This window comes from Phalacrocorax carbo, chromosome 4 (assembly GCF_963921805.1).
Source record: "Phalacrocorax carbo chromosome 4, bPhaCar2.1, whole genome shotgun sequence".
NCBI classification, from domain to species: Eukaryota; Metazoa; Chordata; class Aves; order Suliformes; family Phalacrocoracidae; genus Phalacrocorax; species Phalacrocorax carbo.
The window spans coordinates 75,970,159-75,992,322 of record NC_087516.1 but is presented as its reverse complement, the minus strand read 5'-3'; the positions used below and the strand labels follow the sequence as shown (position 1 = coordinate 75,992,322).

At 42.7% G+C, this 22,164-nt stretch overlaps 1 long non-coding RNA gene across 1 annotated transcript; it reads left to right on the top strand.

The window, feature by feature from the left end:
* Nucleotides 1–326: 326 nt before the first annotated feature.
* On the top strand, nucleotides 327–20,425 carry LOC135313176 (uncharacterized). The gene is made up of 3 exons (XR_010372801.1): nucleotides 327–921; nucleotides 1,768–1,881; nucleotides 20,353–20,425. It is a non-coding gene; the product is annotated as an uncharacterized LOC135313176 (long non-coding RNA).
* Nucleotides 20,426–22,164: the final 1,739 nt, after the last annotated feature.

The window sequence follows — 22,164 nt, the reverse complement described above, 5'->3', positions numbered from 1 at the left end:
TGCTTCAAAGACCTTGCAAAAGCTGCATCTAATGTGTTTTATCTTGTGTATGCCTCCTCTAAGTTCATAGTTAAAAGGAATAGGAAAGATGCTGAGAGAGCTAGGTGAAAGCTTCAAGTGAAGAAATTAAATAAAGCTGGAGAGTATTCAAAATATTTGCTGGATTGTTGTTTTTACGCTGTAGCAAATGTGTCGGAGAGTAGCAGCTGAACTTAATTTAGAAATCTGTGGGGGACGTGAGTGTCTCTGATACTTTGTCTTCTGATTTTTCTTTTTGACTTTGAGAGAAAGCCCTAGGAAACATACTGGGAGATGATATCTGACCTGCCAAGCCAACAGGTATTTTTCAGCTGAAAAACACTGGTTAGATTTAATGTAATTCTTTAATAAAAGCATTTATTTTTCTTCTTCCTTTTCTAAAGTAATTCTTTAATGAAAGACACTTCTGCCCTTGCTTCAAGACTGAAACCACTGTGAAGACCAGCAGGATTGTGAGAGGATGTTGGGAGGCTATGGTGCACGTGGTGCTGCGGACACCCCTCCTCCTAGAGGCTGCTCACCAGGAAGGACCACATCCTCCCACTGTGTATGAGGCTGAGCCCTTTGCCTCCAGTGTTTCCACACCTGCACTGAGCACTTCTGCAGGGGAGCAGGTGGCTCTGAGGACCTGCTTGCCTTCAGCTATCACTAATGGATGGCAAAACTTCAACATCAGGTGAAAGGCCTTTCTTGGATTTGCTACTTTGTTGGCTAATAGCATGCTTCCCTTCCCAATTTTGCTCGGGTGCCAGGATAGAGGACTGAAATGTCACATAATGGGGGTCCAGCAGCATGTTGCCAGGCAATGCTATAAGGTAGCCTCTTGCTATCACTTGATCCTGCTGCAGTTTCCACAGCTGATGGCTTCCAGCAGGATTTCAGGTATTCTGAGGAGGCTGGGGTAGAGGGGAGGCAAACAAAAGGATAATTAGGTGTTCTGGTAGAGAAGGAGCAGAAATTAAATGGGAGCACTCTCTGAAGGGAATGATCAAGAAGTGGTGGGAAATGTCTTTTAAATATTGTGATAAAGCAGAAGTAATTTGTTAAGCGGGCTGGGCTATACAGCTGGACATCCTGTTAAATCAGAACTGCAAACTAAATTGGTACTTTGTGGGGCACTTCAAAGCAATTTCTATTTCTTTCATACATTTTCCCTTTAAGAACAACCATAGGAAGACTTTCCTTCTTTAGTGACCAAGGTAAGGGGAGGAAAACTCTTACCTGCTTTGTATCGTATGTATTTTGGTGAGATGGTGTTTCTTCCTGGACTGTGACTTGAATTACTTGTCTAGTCTACCTCTCAGATTCCTGAAAATCTGAGTACATTTAGGCCTCCATTTTCCATCCCAAGCTCTTGCAGACTTAACAAGGGGAAGGATTAAAACCAGGGAGGACAGGGTAAGGGCAGGTGGTTTTAATAAGGAAAAAAAAAAGCTTTTGCAAGGAAAGAAAAGGCAAGAGTGAAGAGTTGGCTTCATTTGGATTGATGCCACCTAATTTTAAAAATTAAAAGATAATAACAGGTCAGGACTCCAGAGAATATTTGCCAGCAAAGCACAATAGGGAAGGAAAGTCAACCAGTCAAAGGGAACTCACACAGGAGTGAGAATTTTATTTTGTCCATTGTTGTTCAGACATGTTTGTAAGCCTATTTTTTCAGGCCTAAGTTACTTTATGGCCGCAAGGGAAATCTGAACCATGCTTATATGATCATACAATCTTTTTCAGTCACTCCCATCCAAAACTCACCAAAACTGTCCTGGAGAGATTCCTATTGCCGTGTCCAACAGGACTTCTCTTCCTGACTCTTCTCAAAACGGAGAAAGGAAAGTCTTTTTAGAGGTAAGCTCTATGTAAAACTGTAAACAAAGTGGGTTAATTTAAAAACTGTAAACACACAAAGCACCGGAAGCTGGTGCAGAACTGATACTGCATCAGATATCCATATATGTTAAGCAATAAAGTTACAGGGAAGTCTTAATGAATCAAGAAATTTAACACCAGAGCTGTGACAGCAGTCCTAGATTCTCTCAGCTGTTGAGGCTGCATCTGGATCAAATTCCAAACCTAAGCAAAACACAGATGATAGCCTAGCCAACTTTCTTCCAGTAAGTTTTGAGCACACTGAGTAAAATTAGTCATGAGCAGAACCTCACTAAAGCAAGAAAATGGCCATAAGATACTGCAGGTCTATAAAATCCATTAACAGTGATGAGTTTCTAGTCTAGTTCCTGCGGTGCGTTACTGATAACGGGCAACCCCAGTATTGCTCACTCTGAGGGGATTCCTGTTATCTGTGTTAGCTGGGGACTGTGATCCTGTGCGGCCAGATAGCTGTGGTGCTCCTCAAGCTAAGGACGTTCATGAAGAGTACTTTGGACTGGACCTGTAAAACACTCACATGCCTTACAGAGAAAGTCTAAAATACAGTTGTATTGAAAATCCCAGATAAATAACTTCCTTTTTATAATCAGAACAACAAATTACATAGACATAAGTTGTTGAAAGGAATACAATAGTTTTGGCTTTCTCCTTCCTAGAGTAGTATGCTGGCATGAGTGTGTGGTTTCGGTAGTTTATTTTTATCCGTTAATTGCACCTGATGTTTCATCTTTTTGTATTAATTTAGAAATATGTGCTAAGTGACAATTTCCTTATGCCTGAATGATCTTATTTTGGTTGAGTAAATATTTCCCAGGACTTGAAGTGTACAGTAAATCTCATTAATGTTGTTTCTTTCGCTACAACAAACCTAAATCTGCTTTTTATCAGTTCTTAAACATAGATAATAAGCTATTTATTCTTAACTTGAGAACATTAAAAAAAAATCATACTGTTGGTTCTAAATCTTTCTTCCTATCTGACGTGAAGAATAAGAAAACTTAATGTCTTTTTTCAGTGTGAAATACGGAGATATTAGACCAAATTCTAAACAAATTTATTATTTGTCTGGAGCAATTATGCTTTACATAGCTTATTGAGATTATCATGCATGATTTTCATGTCTAATAAATAATTCATATTTGAGCTAGTCTCTGTTGAAACCCCCAGAACAAAGATGATGATCTCCCGAAGGACTGCTGGCAGATAGTAATTTAACATAAAATGTATATATAAATATGCTTTCTTTAGACTTCAATTGGGGTATCTGAACAAGTTCCTTGCATGCTGCACTACTTCCTATTGTTCAGGTCTTGCCTTTCAATAGTTCTTTGAGCTAAAGTAGCAGTGCAATATAACTTTACTTGATAGAAATCATATTTCAAAATTAGCATAGCTGGGTTTTGCTACATTTAATATTCAGCATATATTAAATCATGTAATGACATCATTATGAATTTGGTAAAAAATAAAAATGGAGGTGAGGGGAAGAGAACTGGCATGGGACAGCCTTATGAACTGTGTTCTGGCCATGACCTTTTGTTTTTCAACTCTGGGGTATGAATCTCCAAAGACCAGAAGGAGCAGGCAGTTGTAAATAGTCGGCCTCCTGGGTAGGCCTAAGAGCATTTTCCATATCCTAGTTAGGTTTTCATATGCATGTTCATCTCATGTCTTCCTGCAGAGCCCAACCAGAGCTGGAACATTCAGTTATGATGCAGTGTTCTTATTTTTTTGACCAAGGCTGTTATTGCACCTGCACAGGGAGGCTGCGACATCAAAGGCAACACATGAAAGGGAGAAAAAAACACAGCAAATTTAGAGATTTGATTATTTGTGTAAGTTGTCGTAGATATGGCATCTTTCTTTCACGTAGCCAGCACAGCAAAAGGTTGGAAGGTCATACTGAAATGTAAACTGCTTTCCAGCTCCTGCATTGGTCCTTCTCCAGAGCAAGATTCTGGTGCAATACAGCTTCCCCCTTTCATTCCCCCCCCGCCTTTCATAGCTTCCATACAGAGCAATTGCTCTTTCATTACTTATGCAACTGCTGGAGAGAGCAGTAGCAAAAGATGTTGATGTATAGCCCAGTTTCCTTTTGGTATACTGAGGTCTTCAAACCAGCCCTCCAAATATGGATTGTAAGAGGATATTTCAATGAAGCTAAAATCTGCCTGATGAAATGTCCTGAAAACTGGGCTAGAAGCACCTCAATGAAGCGATGGTTCTTGCAAAACCAGGCTCCTGCTGGAGACAGCCAGGTGGGGAAGGTGCCCTGAACCTGGGAGATGCCAAGTGGGCCCCTCTCTCTGCTAGGAAGTAGCCTAATGCTGAATGTCACTGAGGTTCCTCTAATCCCCAGTTTTACCCATGTGAGAGCAGGAATATCAGTTTTGCCTCCATAAATGGTAAATTAAGTCTTGCTAGTGTTCAGCATTTTAGATAAAAAGCATTTGCTGTTTTAGTCACACTTGATCACGATAACTGTAGCTCAGTTGCTTAAGCTAATTAGCTGGAATACTGTTATCAGGGCCTGCCAAATAGCTTTGGAGTTTTATATAGAGAAAGGTCTCCTTTAAAGGAACTAGGTAAGAATCTCACATTGCTGGTCCATGCCAAATTAGCATTGCCTGACTTAGCAAGTTTGGTGCAACTATGTTTACCCAAGCTGCAACACTTCTCTTTGATGTCATGCATGGCATGCAATCCATGAGGCAGGTTTGCTACGGGAACCCTAGCAAGGAATGGTTTCAGACTACAACTTGGGCGTAGTTTGGGCTCACTCCTGCAAACTCAGACTCATGAAAGAGATCTCAGTGAAGTCAGGAGGATTAATTTAGTGAAACAGACTTTTAACATCAGTATTTTTAAGGTTTGATCCTGTTCTTGCGTCTGAGTAATTTCTTATGCCACAAGACATCAGTCAGCTTGTGTTTTTAACTAAAAAACATCTTTCAAATACAGACTTTCAAGGCCATTTCTCTTCACAGCCCCAAAATCCTTTCCTTAGTATAATGAGAACTTGAAGGAATAATGATGTTCCTAAAGTGGAAGTTGGGCCTTTCTGATGTCATTATTCTTCTGTATGTATCAATAATCACTTTGGGGAAGCAGCGTGTCCAAACTCAAGTCAGATTGTTTTTGTGAATTGGGGAGACAACTGGAGAAATGCATAGATGTACTGGCAAATTACCCGCAGGATATCACAGTGATCTGTCCCATGGGGCTGTTGAGTGGATTAATTAGTAATGGTTGGTAAATAGTCACAATGAATGTATTTTATTAGCTTGAATTTTTTTCCTTTTATTATTCCCCCCCCCCATGAAATTGCCTACGAGAGGCCTATGGATTTTTAAAAATGCATGTAATTGGGATAACAGTCCATCTGGATTTCAAATGCTTATCCAGCAAAGCAACCTTCCTGTGTGCTGTCGTGTAGAGATCGTGCAGACTGCAGTCCCAAAATGATGTGGAAAATGTATCCCCCTGTTTTTTCACCTGCCTTCTGAATCAGAGAGCTAATGGGGAGATGGCTCTCACCTATCTGAGGCTATAACACCTCCGATTCTGCTCAGCTGTAGGACACACAGTGACTATGGGTCTCACTATGAGAGGTTGTTCATTCACCCTGCAGAGTTTGTTGCATAATGCTCCACTCCAAGATTTTTGCCATCAGGCAAGAGCTTGCGCATCAGAGGCTGCATTTTGCCTTTAATGTATCAGTGATAAGTTATTGCAGGCAAAGACCAACCTACTTAGCTCAGTGAAGATGACTTGAAGGAAAAAATACCAGTGGTGATGACTTTAGAGGGGAAAAAAAACACCTTGGCATAGTATTTTAGCCTATACTATTGAGGGAAACATGCTCTTTCAGATCAGACTAGTAGCAGCTTAAGGATACTGTAATGTTTCAGTCCAGAATTCCAGACAGCTCTGGGAGAGGAAACTGCTGTTTCCTATCCCATAATAATGCATTATTACTTTAAAAATACTTCAAATGCATCCTGAGGCACAGAAAATTATCCTACATCTTGAATACAGATTATGCACAGAGTCCATAGAAGGAAACAGGAAAAGTGTTCTTTGAAAAACACACTTCATATACATTTGTTTCAGTGAAAAAAAAAATATAATTTTTTCTGCTTTTCTACATCAGTCTTAATTGTACTAATCAATAGACTGGAATGCATATGAAAACCTCTAGAGAGGTAAAGAAAAAGAAGTTATATTTTCTTTATATGTATGTGGCCTTCTAAAGCACGGTAATAAGAAAGCAAGCAATTACCTCTACATCACAGCTTTTGTATTTCATAGCAATAAATTGCACTTTAAGTCTCATGTGGCGGAGGAATGGATTAAATAATATGCATGAAAGCAGACCAGTCGTTATAATTTCAGAGAAAATATCCCCTGATGATTTCAGAAGGAACCAGGCTCTTTAACACCTATGGGCGGGTGGTGTGTTGGGGGGAATTAAAGATCTCATTAGTCAGTTGCTCAGGATTAAGTTTTTAATTCCTTGACAATTACATCTAGGAGAAATGTGATATGGTGTGCTTGTTTGTTTATTTCTGGCAAAGCCATTTATTCTCGTGTGAACGTCTCATTAAAGCTAAGATCCAGGTGTAATTCCCAGAGGACTGAACCCGAACCAGCAGCAAATAAACTGCCTGGCACACATGCTCTTCCCTAACCCTGGGAAACAGCAATGGGGCATTGAGTGTACGCGTTTGAAATCCTTCTTGCTTTCATCAAAAGCCATCTGATTAGATTTATCATGGGATTAAGAAGGTTATAATATGAAAGTGATGATGCCTTTGACCATCTCTATGTGCAGCGAGAGCGTAATTTTTCAGTAGTCCTGTAGAAGGAAAGGTGAGCTAATGTCTCCGCGATCACGGCTGTGGCATTAATTCCATGATGCTTTACACTTGTGTGCAGGGATCCTTCATATCTCAGCGCGGTCTAAGTTAGCGGTGCTAATTGCGACAAGGTCCCCAAACCTCGCAGGGGGGATGCTGGAGAAAACGCTGGCTTCCAGGGTGCTGGTCTGCCGCTGTCCTACCGCACGCCGCTTACGCCGCTTAGTTGCGATGGATGAATTGCTTTGGAAATAGTATTATACATCAGTGCACTCAAAGCGAGTCCTTCATTCCCTTACGGACATGGTTATCCTCGTCCTCCTTTTGACAGCGTTTGGTCGGCGAGGAGAGCGGCCGCTTGCGCAGAAGGGCAGGAAGGGGGGAAGCTGAGCGCCCAGCCCTCGTGTGGTTGGAGCTGCTGCTGTTCACCATATTGTGCAAATCCGAGGGGGCTGACAACATCAAATAAAGTATTGCAAATTACATTAACAGTACTCCAGGTAACAGCTTTTGAAATATCCGGTGACTGATGCATATGAATGACTAAAACCATTAGCCTTTCTTACTAATATTTCCACTAATGCTTTCCAATGGGTTTCTCTAACGAGGAGAGCCACAAAAGGGAAGTGAAAACAAACCCATTTGGCCTGTGCTAGGTAAAGCTCTTCAGCTGGAGAAAATGGCAGCGTTTTAATAATTGGATCTTTTTTTCTTTCTTTTTTTTTTTTCCGCCCCCGAAAGCACAGAGGAAAACTGACAAAGGAACCCAACTCATAATTGGCTTTATGTCAATGTTTTGCTTGTAGCGCTGAAGAGAGAAAACCCTTCGCGAAAGCCCTAAGGCAAGCTGCAGGGATGCTGCATGGCCACTTTGTGTCCGCTCCTCCTGCCCCTGGGCTGGCACAGCAGCTGTTACCTTTTGCATCTCCAAAGAAGCCTTTCCCAGCTAATTGTTTTGCATAAGCACAAAGGGTCTTTTCCCCTCAAATCTCCCCTCAAAGGCAGCCTTTTAAAAGCTGGCAAGAAGCCTACCTCTCTGCCGAGCAGGGCTTTTTGTGGGACCCCTTTCTGCTCTGCTGCAGATTTGCTTTTACAGCCCTACCACCTTGCGCTGCCTCTCCGTGTGGGGTAAATTCAGTCAGGTAGCTCAGCTGTGACATCTCTGTGTGTGGGTGTAACTGCCAGCTGCAGCAAAGCGGCTTGGTCGTAGGAAGGTCTGAACGCGACAGCTAATACCCAGATTTTTATCCGTTTGACAACGCTTCCCCAAGCATCTGCCCACCTTTGGGTGAGCCCCCCCCTGCTCCCCTGTGGCAGCTTCTAGGTGCACAAAGTTTCGGAAATACCTGCGGATGTAGTCGTGTCCAAAAAGCCGTTCTTCCAAAGACTGTTTTATATTTGTGCTTAGTACAGCAAACGAAGCCTTCTAGTAATGCCTTGCATATATTTATGTATAAAGCTGTATCCAATTCCTTTCTTCTTATGTGCATATACCAGAAAAGTCAAATAGGATTTAATCTGCCCAGTGCAATGCCTGCTTTCTGAGATAGTAAGCATCAAGTTATTTTTAAGTGACTGCAATTTTCTCTTGAACGGAGCAATTTTCCCCTCCCCAGAGCCTTCCCTGGCTTGTGTGAGGCGCGCCGTGGGTTACAGTGTGGTCTGTGCTGCTGCCACAACCATCAGCGCTGTCAGGTTAACCGGGTGCTCTTTCCAAGTGATGCTATTTGCTCGCACCTCTCCCCAGCTTGCTGCTTCCCCCAGCTTTGCTAGGGGTCCCTGGGGGACAGCTCTGCGATGGCCTCCTGCAGACCCTCTGCTGGTCGGGGCTGCTCTAACCGCAACTGCAAAAGTGAAATACATCCGTTGCATTTTTTTTTTCCCTGAGCACTCCATTCCAAAGAAGCCCAATGAGACAGAAGGTGGTATTTAAGCACTTTATCCTTGTTAGAGCAAATGTTGAAACGCTGCAGTTCTGATCTTTCCACCAGCTTGTACAGCGCTGACCGTATTGCCACCTCTTTGTAATCAATGCACTGAATTCTAATCCTTGTGCCTCTTTGATCAGACCCTGTATCACTCCAGGCTTCGTGGACTTGCTTCCCTGTGGTTCCTGTACAGACAAGGTAGCCAGACCTGTTGGCCACACGCAACAAAAATGAAGGTCCTCCCATTTATGCCGTGAAGCAATGCTGTTCAGCAATTAGATAAACCGGAGGGACCAAATGGGGAAAGATTAAATGGGTGGGCTAGAACCAGTGTCCCGTTGGGGTGGCGGTGGTCCGTGTGCATCACAGGCATGCAGGTCAGCAAGATGGGAGTAGGGGGTTTCCATCTCACTGATGGCTTCTGGCTTTGCCCTTGCACAAGGCTGTGATCAGGAGAGGGGAGGAGCGCTGCAGTTTCTTCAGACTCTGCCACGTACAGGTAACAACCTACCTCCAGTGGTTTCACTGCTCCTGTGGGCTCCTCCTCCTTGTGGTCTCTTTGGCAAGTCGTTTAGTTTTGCCTCACAGGCCAAAGTTTGGCCTCTAGGCTGTGATTTGAACCCTGTAATATAGGAGTTTGTGATATTTCTCTTAGGAGCAGAAGGTGGTTAGCCAAAACATGCTAAACGTACCCTAGCTTGAGAAGTCCCATCTGCCTACGCATACATAAAGCTGTCTCCAGCACTGGAAATGGGTAGCTATACATTTCAGCTGTTCCTAAAGGTGCTGTGCAGTGCTCCTGGCTCGGGTCAGCTGCTTCATCAGGTTGGAAGAGGTTGAACATCGCCATTACTGAGGAACTCTGTAGCTGGTGCTGGACTCGCGTCAGGGAGGGCAGTGGTGGATAACTACAAAATTATTACTTGCACATCCATGTAATGGGTTTAATTACCAGAATTCATCACTGGGCCCAGTAGAGGGGGGTTGTTTTAAAGTTGCAGATTATCAGACTTGAAAGGAAATTATGTTGATTCACCCAAGAAGCGAATGCTACGGCAAGTGTGAAGATGCTGAAGGCCAGACCCTGGGAGCACACAGCCCTCCGAGTTGTGCCGGTGCCGTTTTGTGCCTCGGGGCCAGGAAGCCCAGGAGAGGCGGCACCGACCTGGCTGCATTGACTGCTGCTACGGTGTTCCCCAGGCCCAGCCCCAGCGGTACCCAGCATCTGCCCCAGGGCTCTGGCTGAGGGGGACCACTGGTGCCCACTGCCCCACTCAAGTGACAGGGTCCTGGCTCCCAGGGGCAGCCCCTTCACCCTGGAATGAGCCATCGGCTTCTTAAGTTACCCTATTTATGATCATGTCTCAGAGCTGTAATTTAAAAAAAGCTCAAGTAGACATACCCAGTTAATCTGATAAAATGTCAAAATACTTCTGTGTACAAGATAATAATCTCCAGGCTTCCTATGAGCGCTCGCTGAGAATAATGGCAGCCTTGTTCGGAGAAAATACCTGGATAAAACCACCTTTTGAGGCAGGTAATCATCAGGAAGATATTCTGATGAAACAACCGATGTACTAGAAATGAGCTGTAGCTCTTGCTGCAGAAGACGCACAAACAAATACTCGCATACCAGTATCACAAAAATTAATGAACATCCCGCTCTTGTACATAAAAACTGGTGTAGCCCCCTTGCCTCCAGTGCAGCTATGTCTGCTTTCACCAGATGAGGCTATGAAGTGACGTAATTAGAAACTGTGTCGTAAGAGGCAGTTTTAGGCAGGGTGGAAAAAAAAAATGATGATGGATGGATGGATGGACCGCCTCAAATCTGCCAAGTGCCTCTATGCTTGTGGCTTTCATTTCTTCTAAGAACATCAAACCTAAATACTGAGTTGAAATTTCCGCTGTTGGAGGTCAGCTTTCTGGTGGTTTTATTTACTGTTTACTCCAATAGAAGCAGTTTGGTAATTCTGAGCAGGAGGAAATAGAGTAGTTTACCTTACTAAATAATCACAGCAATCCTCTTTAAAAAAAAAAAAAAAACAACAAAAACCAAAAAACCCAACCAAACAAAAAATGGCACAAAAAGACTCACTGTTCCTGTTTTGAGGCAGGACATTTCCATTTAAGGAAGGAATGGTCTCTGTATCACAGGAGTTTCCTGACAGGGTAAACTTTTTTCCTTTGACATGACAACATCAATAGTGTTATACTATTATTTTTCATATAACATTATTTAGAACAGTGCAATAAATAGAATGACTTCATTTCCATTCAGACTGTTTCCCTTCTCTCATTTCAGCCCCTTACAGACAAAGAGATACAAGGCAACAGAGCATGTAAGAACTGTAAATTGGAAATGAGTCCTTGCTGTAAGGCATAGCTTCAAACATGACTCTCTCCATTTCATCCTCAGACTAGCTTTTCATCCTGATTCTTCCCTATGCAAATTGTTAACAGTGCAACAATGGTTAAGATTAAAAAAAAAAAAAAAAGACAAAAAGGAAAAAAAGAAAGAATCCCCAAAATAAGAGTTGTAAAAAGCTATGAGTATTTTGCTTCAGGAGCTCCCTCTAAATCAGAGACTGCCTTGCGGGTGTTTCTTAATTGCCTGTTGTAGGTTTTCCTGTGCCTCCATCTCCCATCAGAGACAGGGCATGGTTGATCAGAATCAGGAGGATGATTGTATTAACTTCATTTTGAAGTTCATTCTGAGCTGAAGTGGAAACTTGAGACAATCCTCGTGTTACTGGGAATCTAGGGAGAGTCGCTTTATAAAATCTGAATTGAATTTAAACCCTGGTCTCTTTTTTTTAAATTGTAATTTTTCCCCACCACCTTCTCCTTTTTATCAACAAAAGCTTGTAAGGTGATAACTTTTAGTATACGGTAATGATTCTGGGGGGAAGATATTTCAGTGTCAAATGCACCACTCAGAAACGAAAAGTATACTCCAGCGAAGAAGCTTATTCTCAAATTAAAACCAACCCTTTCCCTGGGGAATAATGGTTCAGTTCTTTACATGGGAGAATAGCATCTACTTAGTGGTTTAGAGGTACTTACTAACAATAGATTATAAGCCAAAATCCCGTATGATTCTCACACCTGTGTCATTAGAGGTGAAATGTCTCAGACCAGAGGCAGCACATGAAGGCTTTTTCATATATTTCATGGGCACTGGAAGTCTCGCATAGTCTGGCTTAGATGCAGTTTGTTCCTTCTCTTCGCAAGAAGAACTTTCAGCTCATAGCTGAAGGGAAAAAAAAAAAAAAAAAAAAAAAAAAAAGAGTTTTACATCTTCCCCATGTTGTTTTGGATTTTCTCTGTTTCCTTTTCATTACCACAGTCACCTAATTACTCCCTGTACATGTGTGTTTCCTCTTTGCCCCCCACCATCTCTCTGCTGCATCCTTTCTGGGTTTCCCCTTCCATTTGTTTTCTGCTTCAGCCCCGCTTCTGGGCCTACTGAGCCCTATGTCCTTGTCCTAATTTCTTTTCCAGACTGAACTCATTTCCTTTCTTGGCCATATTTCTCCTGACCCAGTCCAAGCTTCCTTTACACCTGCCCAGAGCTATTTTCCTGCCAAACCCAAAATACAGTAATTGTGCTATGAAAGTCTCTTAAAAAGGCCAAACACTGGAAAGAGGCAGAAACTGGTTGTGTTGTATGCTGTGTTGCTCTGCACTTACACAGCTTCTGGCGATCCAAGTATGGGTGCCAGCAAAGACCGTATCAGCTATTGAGTAGCATGTATCTCAAAAACATTTCTGAGCATAGAAGGACAGATGCAAAACTTCAGTAAATTCATGTAGCTCAGTTGCAATAATAAAATGACATTTTATACCAGATGTGGATTTGATCCCTGGAGGAGGAAGATACTGGAGATTATGAAAAAAAAGAGCACGCTGGGCTTGCTGGTTTGTTTGTTTTCAGTGCAGTAAACTTCCAGAGCTTTGTTTTGCATTACAATATCATTGCTGGCGTGTCTGTACTTTATCCCATGGAAAAAAATTTATCCCAGCCTGTTCTGGTTTGTTCTGAGCAAGAACTTCTCCATTTACACTGCCCTTTTCTGTTTCCTGTCTCGCACTTGGAACTTTGGTTTCTTTACTCATTTTAATTTAAAAGTCCCCTAAAGGCCAGTCAAGCACTGAGCATTAACCCCGTTAAGATCTAGCTTTGACCAGAACTTGTAAAGTTTCATTCCTCATGGCCTCCCTTGCTTTAAATTTAGTTAGTGCAGTGTTTCCTACATCAGTTCTATCAAAAAAATCATCATAGGAAACAAGTTACAATCGGAAGTTACTTCATGGTATTCAAATTGTGAAAGGAGCCTGTAGTGAAAGATTAGCTTTTGTTTCAAATCTGGCTGAACTAACAGGAAAGACATACAGAAAATGGCCCTCTACACCCCCACATACTACACTGTGTATGTAATCTAATGAGTGGTGATGGCTACAGATGGTAATGTATGTTGCAGCCATAGTGTCTCAGGCTGTGATCTTGCCACATCTTAAAGTAATGTAGCTTTCAGGGCTGGTCTGCTTTGGGAAAATTCCAAAGAAAACCTAAGTGTTATAATAAGTGACGTTGGTGATTTAAGAGGTGGCACTTTCCTTTCTGTATTAATCTTAAGCCAATGCCCCAGCATGATGCTGAAGAGAATTATGTCTCTAGAGGTGTTACGCTTTGGAGGAGATGCAAAATGGTGATCCGTTGCTCACGTCTTCATTTTCTGTCACTCTGTGATACCCTATGTGGAAGTTTTGTTCCTTCAAAGGTAGCTTGGGGACAATTGTATTTCTGCAATAATTTGTTTCACGCTTGTGTTAGGTCTATGAAGTGCAATGTCATTTTCTTATGATATGTCTTATGTACTAAATGTGAGCTATGGCCACTGCTTCTTGGTGATCTTTCATGGAATAGGGAGAAACATCCGTAAGACTAGCTTGCAGAATGCAACTAGCATGTAACCAAGTGCTCTTGCTAACCCTACGTCTTATATAGCAAGCTGAAGTTTCAAACCTTAGCTCTTGCATCATTTTCTCAAGGTATTCGTGTACGCATACGCAAACCGTGCTCCTGAATGCAGATAGGTCCTTCCTTGTGTAAGTAGTTATTTTGACTTGATGCATTTAAATGGTCTTTTTGCTCAACTGTTCCGAGATGCATCTGATGGCTCTGTCTGGGAATGCATCCTAGCACACTGTGTGTACCAAGAGACAGATAATAAATAGTTGAGAAAAACACAGTCACTTGCATAAGGAAACTAATAACTTCTCCCTGTTGGTGGTATCTATAAGATACAGATGTGGGAAACAGCAAGAGGCCTAATTGGTTGTGGTAGAGGGATACTGACAGCGAGAGAATTAAAGGTAGTTACGAGCCAAATTTTTTTTTCCCCCATCTGAAAGAACAGCTGTACTACTGGAAAATACTAAATGACGAAGTCAGGTAAACACCGATTTCATGCTTATTTCCCGCTGTTACACAAAGTCTAACAGGGTCATGTTTTCCATATTCCCCCTCTACCCCAAAACCCATGCTGAATTTGATCGAATATCTCCGGATGGACTACAAATTGTCCTGTATATTCCCTTTACTACCTCAGCACCTCTCTGTGATGAAGATCAGCTGTAGCATAGCCCAGATGGTTATAGAGCAGCCAACATCTTGCTCAGAACTAATCTTTCTTCTTGGCACTTCAAGGTCAGAAGATGTTTTTGAAATTGCTTTCTCTCCCTCCAATTACAAATGACCGATTCTCTTCCAGCCCTTGGAAGTTGTCAGTTCCTCTGGGCTGCAAGTCCGGAAAGCTCTAGTGAAGAGAACCTTAAGGTATAAAACCCCTGTGGAATGGGGGATTTGTTTGCTTCATATTGCGGAGATTTCACCCAGCATCCGGGTTTCACTGGGTTATGGACTACAAGCGCAGAGCACGGCAGGTCTGGATGAGGAGCACTTGCAGAGGCAGCTGCAAGGTTTTAAAAAAAAAAAAAAAAAAAAGAAAGAAGAAAAAAAAGCAGTGCTTGAGCAAAGATTAATCGATCAGCAGGCAGCAATCACAACTGTTATATATAAGTGCAGTCTGTGCAAAATGGAGCCATGGAAATTAAGCTTGTAACTTTTTTTTTTTTTTTAATGTGGCTGGAGAAGAGGTTTTAAATCATGGTATTCCAAAAAAAGCCTACCCTCCTTCTGTTTTTAACACATTTTCTTTCTGAAACTTTTACTTCTTCTTCCAAAAATGAATCTGGCTCCATATGTCATAGCCGTACCCGAGGAAAGATGTCTGATAGCATTAAAACATGTATATGAAACATTTGGGTTGTGATACACATTAGAATATTATGCAGCTTAATGCCCTCAGTCACTGCGTAAAACTGTGATCATACTCTGGGATGCGTATAAGACATCAGCTGCGGCTTTGCCAGAAATCCAAGGTGTAAACACCATTTTAGTACACTGCACCGGGAGCAAAGGCCAAATCCTCACCTAATTTCTGAGGCTGACACAGATCCACTTTCTGGTGTGCTCGCTGGAGGGGAGTATAGGAAATATAGGGGAAAAAACTCAGTCTGTCAGTCTGCTATGATAGCAGATGGACAGGCCACTGTTAGACACTAAAATTGACACAGAATGTGTTATATTTAATAACTAAAAACGTTATGACACCTTCTTTTTGCCTCGCCACTTCAGTCTTTTAGTTCACAGAAGCCTTTACGCAATGAACATGTTATTTTTGAGTTCGACCAGATCGAAGAGCAGCGTTAACGGTTAATATAAACCAAAATGCGATATAAATGTTTTTATTGCTTCCAAGATAACATAATAGCTGTATTTATAATAACAGAAACAAAATTCAAAAAAGGAGAAGAACCCTACTTACAAATCCATGGCTAAACCCAAGAAAATTCTTGATCGCTGTTAAGGCAATTCCAGATATGCACATGTCAGCCTCCATTATCCTGTTTCTTAGGCTGTAGGAAATTCCACTTACATCATTGACTTCCTGCCGCTGTGGAAAATAGGTTTTGGTAATGGTTTAGAGTTAGAATTAGCCCTCATCTGCCTTGTTCTCCAGTTCTCAACCGCGGCAGTTTAATTACCCAGAAATTATTAGTGCAGTCTTTTTCTTTTTTCCTCCTTTCATTTCCCAGCATTTCCCATCTATTAAACAAAATCAAGTTTTTGCAAGCCAGAGCAAAAGTAGAATTTAAAGCAGTCAGTGCTGCTCAAAGCGAAAACCTCCCTCAGTCTAAAAGCTACACCGGACACAGGGAATCCCAAAACTGGAGGAAAAATCGTTGGTTTCTACCATCGAGAAGAACTGCAATGCTCCTTTGCGGAGCTTCAAGGGCCGGTAATAACGCCTGCATTGCCTGAGCAGCGGGAAAGCCGCTGTTTCTCACAACTTAATCCAAAAAGCAGCCATGAGTGTTAGATTATGATTGCTGCTGCTGTGTGCCCGAGATGCCTGATAGGAGCTGCCCTTTTTGCTGACTGCCTTTTGACAGTTTCCAGACGTATCAAGTAGCCGATACACCAGTAGGAAGCTTCTGCTGTTTAAGGATGTGGCGATGACCTTCAATGAACTAGCTGGGGAGGGATTTTTACTTCTTGAAGGACGCGTGGCTGAGGCACTGGTGTGACTGAAGCATAATGAATTAATATGGGTGGTTTTAGGTCTTGTGCTTCATCCCCTCAGTCCCACTGTGCACAACAACATATATTTGTTGCTCGTGCCTGGCAAGCGTAAGAAACAGAGAGAAGGAGAAGATCCTGATGGTGCTGGCAGCAATTTGTGCTTTTTGCTGTAGTGCAGATTTTTATAATATTATCAGTAAGGCAACACAACAGCAAGGGCAGCTGATCTTCTTATCCCTCTGACTGCTGAGAAGAGATTCAGAGCCTAAAATGGCAAACTTTACCTTTCCTTGAGAGTAATTGCTTTATTGGTTTTACATTCATATCCCTAATGATGTATTTCAGGAAGGTAATGGCTGCTTACCTTAGCCCTGGAATAAATATTTGTGGTTTTTTTTAATGAGCATTTCGCAACTCCCTCCCCATTCCCAAGTGGCACTTCCACACGAGGAGGAGGAGGCGTCATGCTCATCCATTCCCACCCTGCCTTTTGGGTTTGTTTTTCATCTGACGTGCTTGCCAGAAGCTCATTCCAAGGGCAGAGATTTCCAACTCAGGGTATATTCTTGTTTACTCAGATTATTTTGCTGAGAGAAATGCCCTGCTGTGATATCAAATGAGAAGAAAACAAAGCAGATTTGATTAATGAGCTGCCTGTTGACATGGGGATGTGTGGGCAGATTAGGCACAAGAGAAAAATTACCCAGCTAAACCTGGGTGCTGAGAGGGCTTCTCAAAGCGTTAAGATATTTGCATGTGTTTCATTCTCTAGACTGCCATCTTAATTCAAGGTCTTGGATGCAGCTTATTAATAGTGAAAGTGGGAGGCTTTGCCATTTGCCGGCTTACATGGGTAGTAATTAGCCATTAGAGTGCAGTCCTATTTTTTGTAATTAAGTTTGTGTCAAAATTTCTCAGTTCATTATCTGTGGAAAACACTCACAAAACAACCAGCATCCATTTTACTAGACGTACTGTTGAATGCCCTTGTTCTCTTGAAGCTATTCCCTTCTGGTATTACCACAAATTCCCCTGCTGCTTGCTATCTCCTTCACCTTAACATGCTTTGGAGGGACTGAATGAGGCTGGCATAAGTTTGAGGGCTTTCTTTTTTTATCATGTCTATGAACAAGCCTGAATACTTAGCAAATCTCATTCAGTGCAAGTAAATAGCACATAACTTTAATATCTGTGTTTATGGTCATGCTTAGAGGCTTAGCGTATGTCTGTCTACACTTCAGTAGCGTCAATGACAGCAAAGCAAGGGAAACGCTTTAAACCAGCTACCTGGTTTAGCCCTGCCTGGATACGAAGTTTGTTAGTGGTAATATATAACTCTGGGACCTTACATACCCTGCCCTGTTGGGGTTACCCTAGAGAACGTGCAACAGATGTCACCTTCAGAAGGTGAAATGCGAAGACAGTCTGTTGATCATGTGTTGATCCAGACCACTCACCTTGTTAAATTCCAGGGGAAATAAAGTTTTGGTTGCAAGTCAAGGTTGAGGATGATGCATTGCATCCCATTCCATACCCTTTGATTCTCATGGGGAAAAAAAACCACACTAAATTCAGCTTTTCAGACCGTTCTCTAAAAACAAAGGAGGAAGTGGGGTCTGTTAGAGAGGGTGATCACAGACAGATATTTATGGGAGATGCCTTCTTCCAGTGAACCACTTTTCTCACCCTCGGGCATCATGTATGTAGGCATTACACACATTCAAGAATTCAAAAGACAACAAAACCTATTCCTCTCCCAAACATTATTCTTTTCACTCCCCTCTCGCCAGCTGGAAATAAGCGGATCGCTAGCTTTGATGTCTAGGTGGTAGGAAAATATCCATCTCGGCAAATACAGGCAGGGACGTATCTTCATAGCAATAGACAGACATTCACTCCTCCACCAGACAAGGCTGTCCTCTGAATGACCACTTTACTGCTAGAAAGCAAGAATTTTACCAGAAAAGGGACTTAGTGATGAACAAGGCAGAAATGCACTAAGGGATAGTCTAATTGAACTAAAGGACATTCTTTTTCTGCCAAATCTGAAGCGAGCTAACGAAAATCCCTTGCGAGGAATTGCACATCAGCCTTTCTCATCCCAGGGCTCCCTGACCTGCCTCCATGTGGCGAGCTGCGTGCTGGCAGCCAGGAGCAGGGCATGCTCCCCGAGGATTCACAGAGTTTATAAAACCTTCCCCTGTTTATTCAGGATCATGTGCCACTGATAGGCAGTGCTTGGAGAAAAAGTGTATATACAGATAACTTGCATTTTTAATAGCCCCATCACAACAAGGCTGAGGGTGTCCTTCAAGGTTTCTCAGGAAGCCTGGGGGGTATTCACTCGTAAGCCACCTACAAAGGAAGAGCGGGGCAATCCCTCCAACACCTCGCCCTGACTCCTGCTCTTTCTGTCCCACCCTTACAAGTGACCTGCTCAGCCCAGAGGTGGTCCCCAAACACCCACAGAGGAAAGACACCAGCAAGGAAACTTGAAGCTGCTGCTGTGTAAGTCCCTGCAAACCATGGCTTAGCCTAGCATTCTCCTGGCTTTTCAGCTCTTTCCCTATAGCCTCCTATTTTCCCTTTTCATCCTAAGAGCGATTGAAAAGGGCAGAATATAGGGAATTTTTTTCTTTCAGGCAAGTATATCACCTCTTTATGAAGTCAAACACATCTTTAACAGATCTCATCCCCTTCATTTAAACAGTAGGCAGCTACCACGTACAACATTACTACTGTCCGTAATTGTAAAAAAGCTTGCATAGTATTACACAAATTGGCTCCCAGGAGTCATAGGGACTAAACATAATGGTCCATCAACTCTAATTTTCTTTAAAAGTGGTTGGTACGAGCTGCATTAGAGGCGGGAGTTAAAAATACTGCATCACACAGCTACTTGCTTGAGACGCTCTCCCAAAGGACAATTTTTTCCTAGTTTTACACGCTGAAATGCAACAGTTCCCTTCCACACCTGTTAGTTTCTTGGGTAGGGGGGTGTCTTTTTAAAAAAGGTTCTGATCTTCCTTTCAATAAAAATAAATGCTGTTTTGCAAATCGTGCCAACTTCTCGGAACATCTTGGGACAAGTTCCCCAGTCACTGAGTGAATATGGGTCTCCTTTAAAACATGGCAAACGTAAAAACCCATCCACTGAACGCCCCTTGCCGTTATTTTTGTGTTAATAAGAACGGGCAAGCCTAGCTTACCTCCTTTATTTCCTCCTTTATTCTGCTCAGTTGCATGTTTTCTTTTAGCCCATGTCCTCCCTAAAGTAAGGGGGCCGGCCCCCCCAGTCACTCAGGGCAGCCGTCCCTAACCCTGCGTGCCCACCAAGGGCGCTTCGGAGGCTGGCCTGAAGGAGCTCGTCCTGCTGCAAGATACGTTCCCATCTCCTTGTGCCCCAAACGAAGAGCAATTGCTTTATAATAAGAGTATGGCATTTTCGTGCTTCAAAAGAGGATCTTCTTGGCTTTCTCATTTCTAACCCTGCTCTCCCAGCCAGGCTGCTGTTTGAAAAGAGGAGCAGGACTTCACTTTAACTGTGGCTTTTTGAGGGGAGTAACATATAGGGTATTTTGCAAAATAGCACTGAAGACCATAAAGCTTTAGAGAAAGGTTTCCTATTTATTGCAGAACACCTTGTTTTCCTGTTAGTGCAAAGACTAAAAGACACAAAGACCCTCTTTCCCTCTAATCAGGTTACAGCATCACAATATGGCTCTCTTTATAGGGGTCATTAGATCTTTTCTTTGGGGAAAAGAGTTCTTTCCATAGCTTTGGTGAATTAACTCTTTTGTCTGTAACAGAAGGTGCTTCCCTCAAGCAAGCTTTTTTAGGCTCTACAAAGCAATCTCAACTGCCTGGAAGTTGCCTGTTTGTTTTACTCCCTTTGTTCGCAGAAATACTTTCTGAAGAAAACACTACACAAACTTCAGGCTACCTCGAGTGTCTTTCTTTACATAGGGGCTTGTTGTTTATATGCCATTAGGTCTCTGAAGAAACTTGGAAGAACTATCACAATATCCAGACAGCATAAAACTTTGCAGGGAGGCTGTCAATGAGAGCTCTCTGGTGCTCATTACCTACCCTGAATTCTGGACAGCAAAGGCAACGTGATTGAATTTCTATCTGCTGAAGCATCAGTTTTAGGATGGAACGCCTTTCAAATTAAAAATTTGTCTTTGGTTAAGATTATACGGGTTTGTTCCTGATTTGCAGCTTCTTTTCACATCAGACCAGTTGCCCCAACCTTAGCTTTCACCTAAGAACACAGCACCCTGCTGGCAGCACTCCACAACTGGGGTTAAGCTCTAAAGCAGAGATAGAGAGATATTCATCTATACATATACAGATATGGATATGTACAGGTTAAAAAAGCCCTTTGCTACAGCTTTCCACCAGGGAAATCTGTAACAGAAAGTTACTGTTACCAGGCTGTTATTGGCTAGCTTTATCATGTCTGAACAACTCCTCTACAAAACCCATTGTTGCATTAAAAAATGCTAAATATTCTTCTGAGTTGAGATTTGCATATCTGTCGCAATTAACGGTAGGAAAATAAAAACTCTCCATGCTTTTTATCTTGGGGCTCATTCGTTACTGAAGTGATGTTTCCCTGTGAAGCCGAAGTGCCACAACGAAGCAACTCGTTTCTGAAAAGAGGGTTAAAATTGGTATGATTAAGCAGACAGAGGAGGCGTTTTGAGAGAGCTACAGCGACCTTGGACTCGGCAGCAGTCTCCAGCAACTGAATCACCTTGCTAGCGTGTGACTTTATGACAACTAACAGATTTTACCATAGCCCCAGATGTTATCTACAAGTGAATAATATCTTATTGTGTTATACCTAGAGGGTAGAAAACTAGCTCATGCCATCCATGTCTATTCACTGTAGCAAACAGGGAGAGAAGCAAGCTGTTAAATTCTTTGCCTGTGCTCTGCTGCTGCAGGGTTGGTGGGCAAGCCCAGATGGCCACAGATGCTGAAGGAAAACGGGTGTCTGGTGGGACGTGGGTGAGGGAGATCAGTCCCCCAGTCACCCTGCTGGCCCCCCACCACTGACTCTGCAAAGGTTTGAAGAGGAAGCCAAGCAGCGCAGAGCAGGGTCAGCGATGGGGCAAGGATCCCAGTGTAAACGCACTAAGCCAGTTCCCATCCTGGAAATGTGGGGAAGGAGGGGCAGGCCAGATGTGTGCTCCCCTGGGTGCCCACCCTGGCTCCCTGTCACACAGCTCCTCCCCCTGCAGTAACAGCCCCAACCAGGCTCTTGGAGAGGAAATAGAAGGTCATTGCTACGTACCCTAGCGCTGTCAGTCCCTGCCCGTAACATTTTACGTGCTGGCCTTCACTGGTTCCAGAAGTACCAAACGCTCTCCCTGCTGTGAAAGACCAGATTTGGATTGCAGATGTCACTCAAAAATCGACCAACTCTTATTATATACACTGTACTGTTCAGTGGACAGTAAAAAAGGGGTTAAATACATCCAAAAGAAGATAGGAAAGAAAACCTGAAGGAACTACCTAATTGCATATTATTTTTAAGAAAAAAAATTTAAATTGTAGGTATTAAATGTGCCCTACTAAGTATTTTCCACAAAGCCAGAGTAAGATGATGGCATCTAAGCAAAGGCTGAAACATCCAACATTTCAGTCACAAAATCCCCTCACAAAATCCCAGGTGATCGTGGTACGCTGCCACCCTTGGAGCTCCCATCGACCACAGCTCACGCGTGATCTGGACGAGCAGCCTGGAGGGAGGAGACCTTCAGCCACCAGGCTGGGCAGGTGAAGTCTTTGCAAC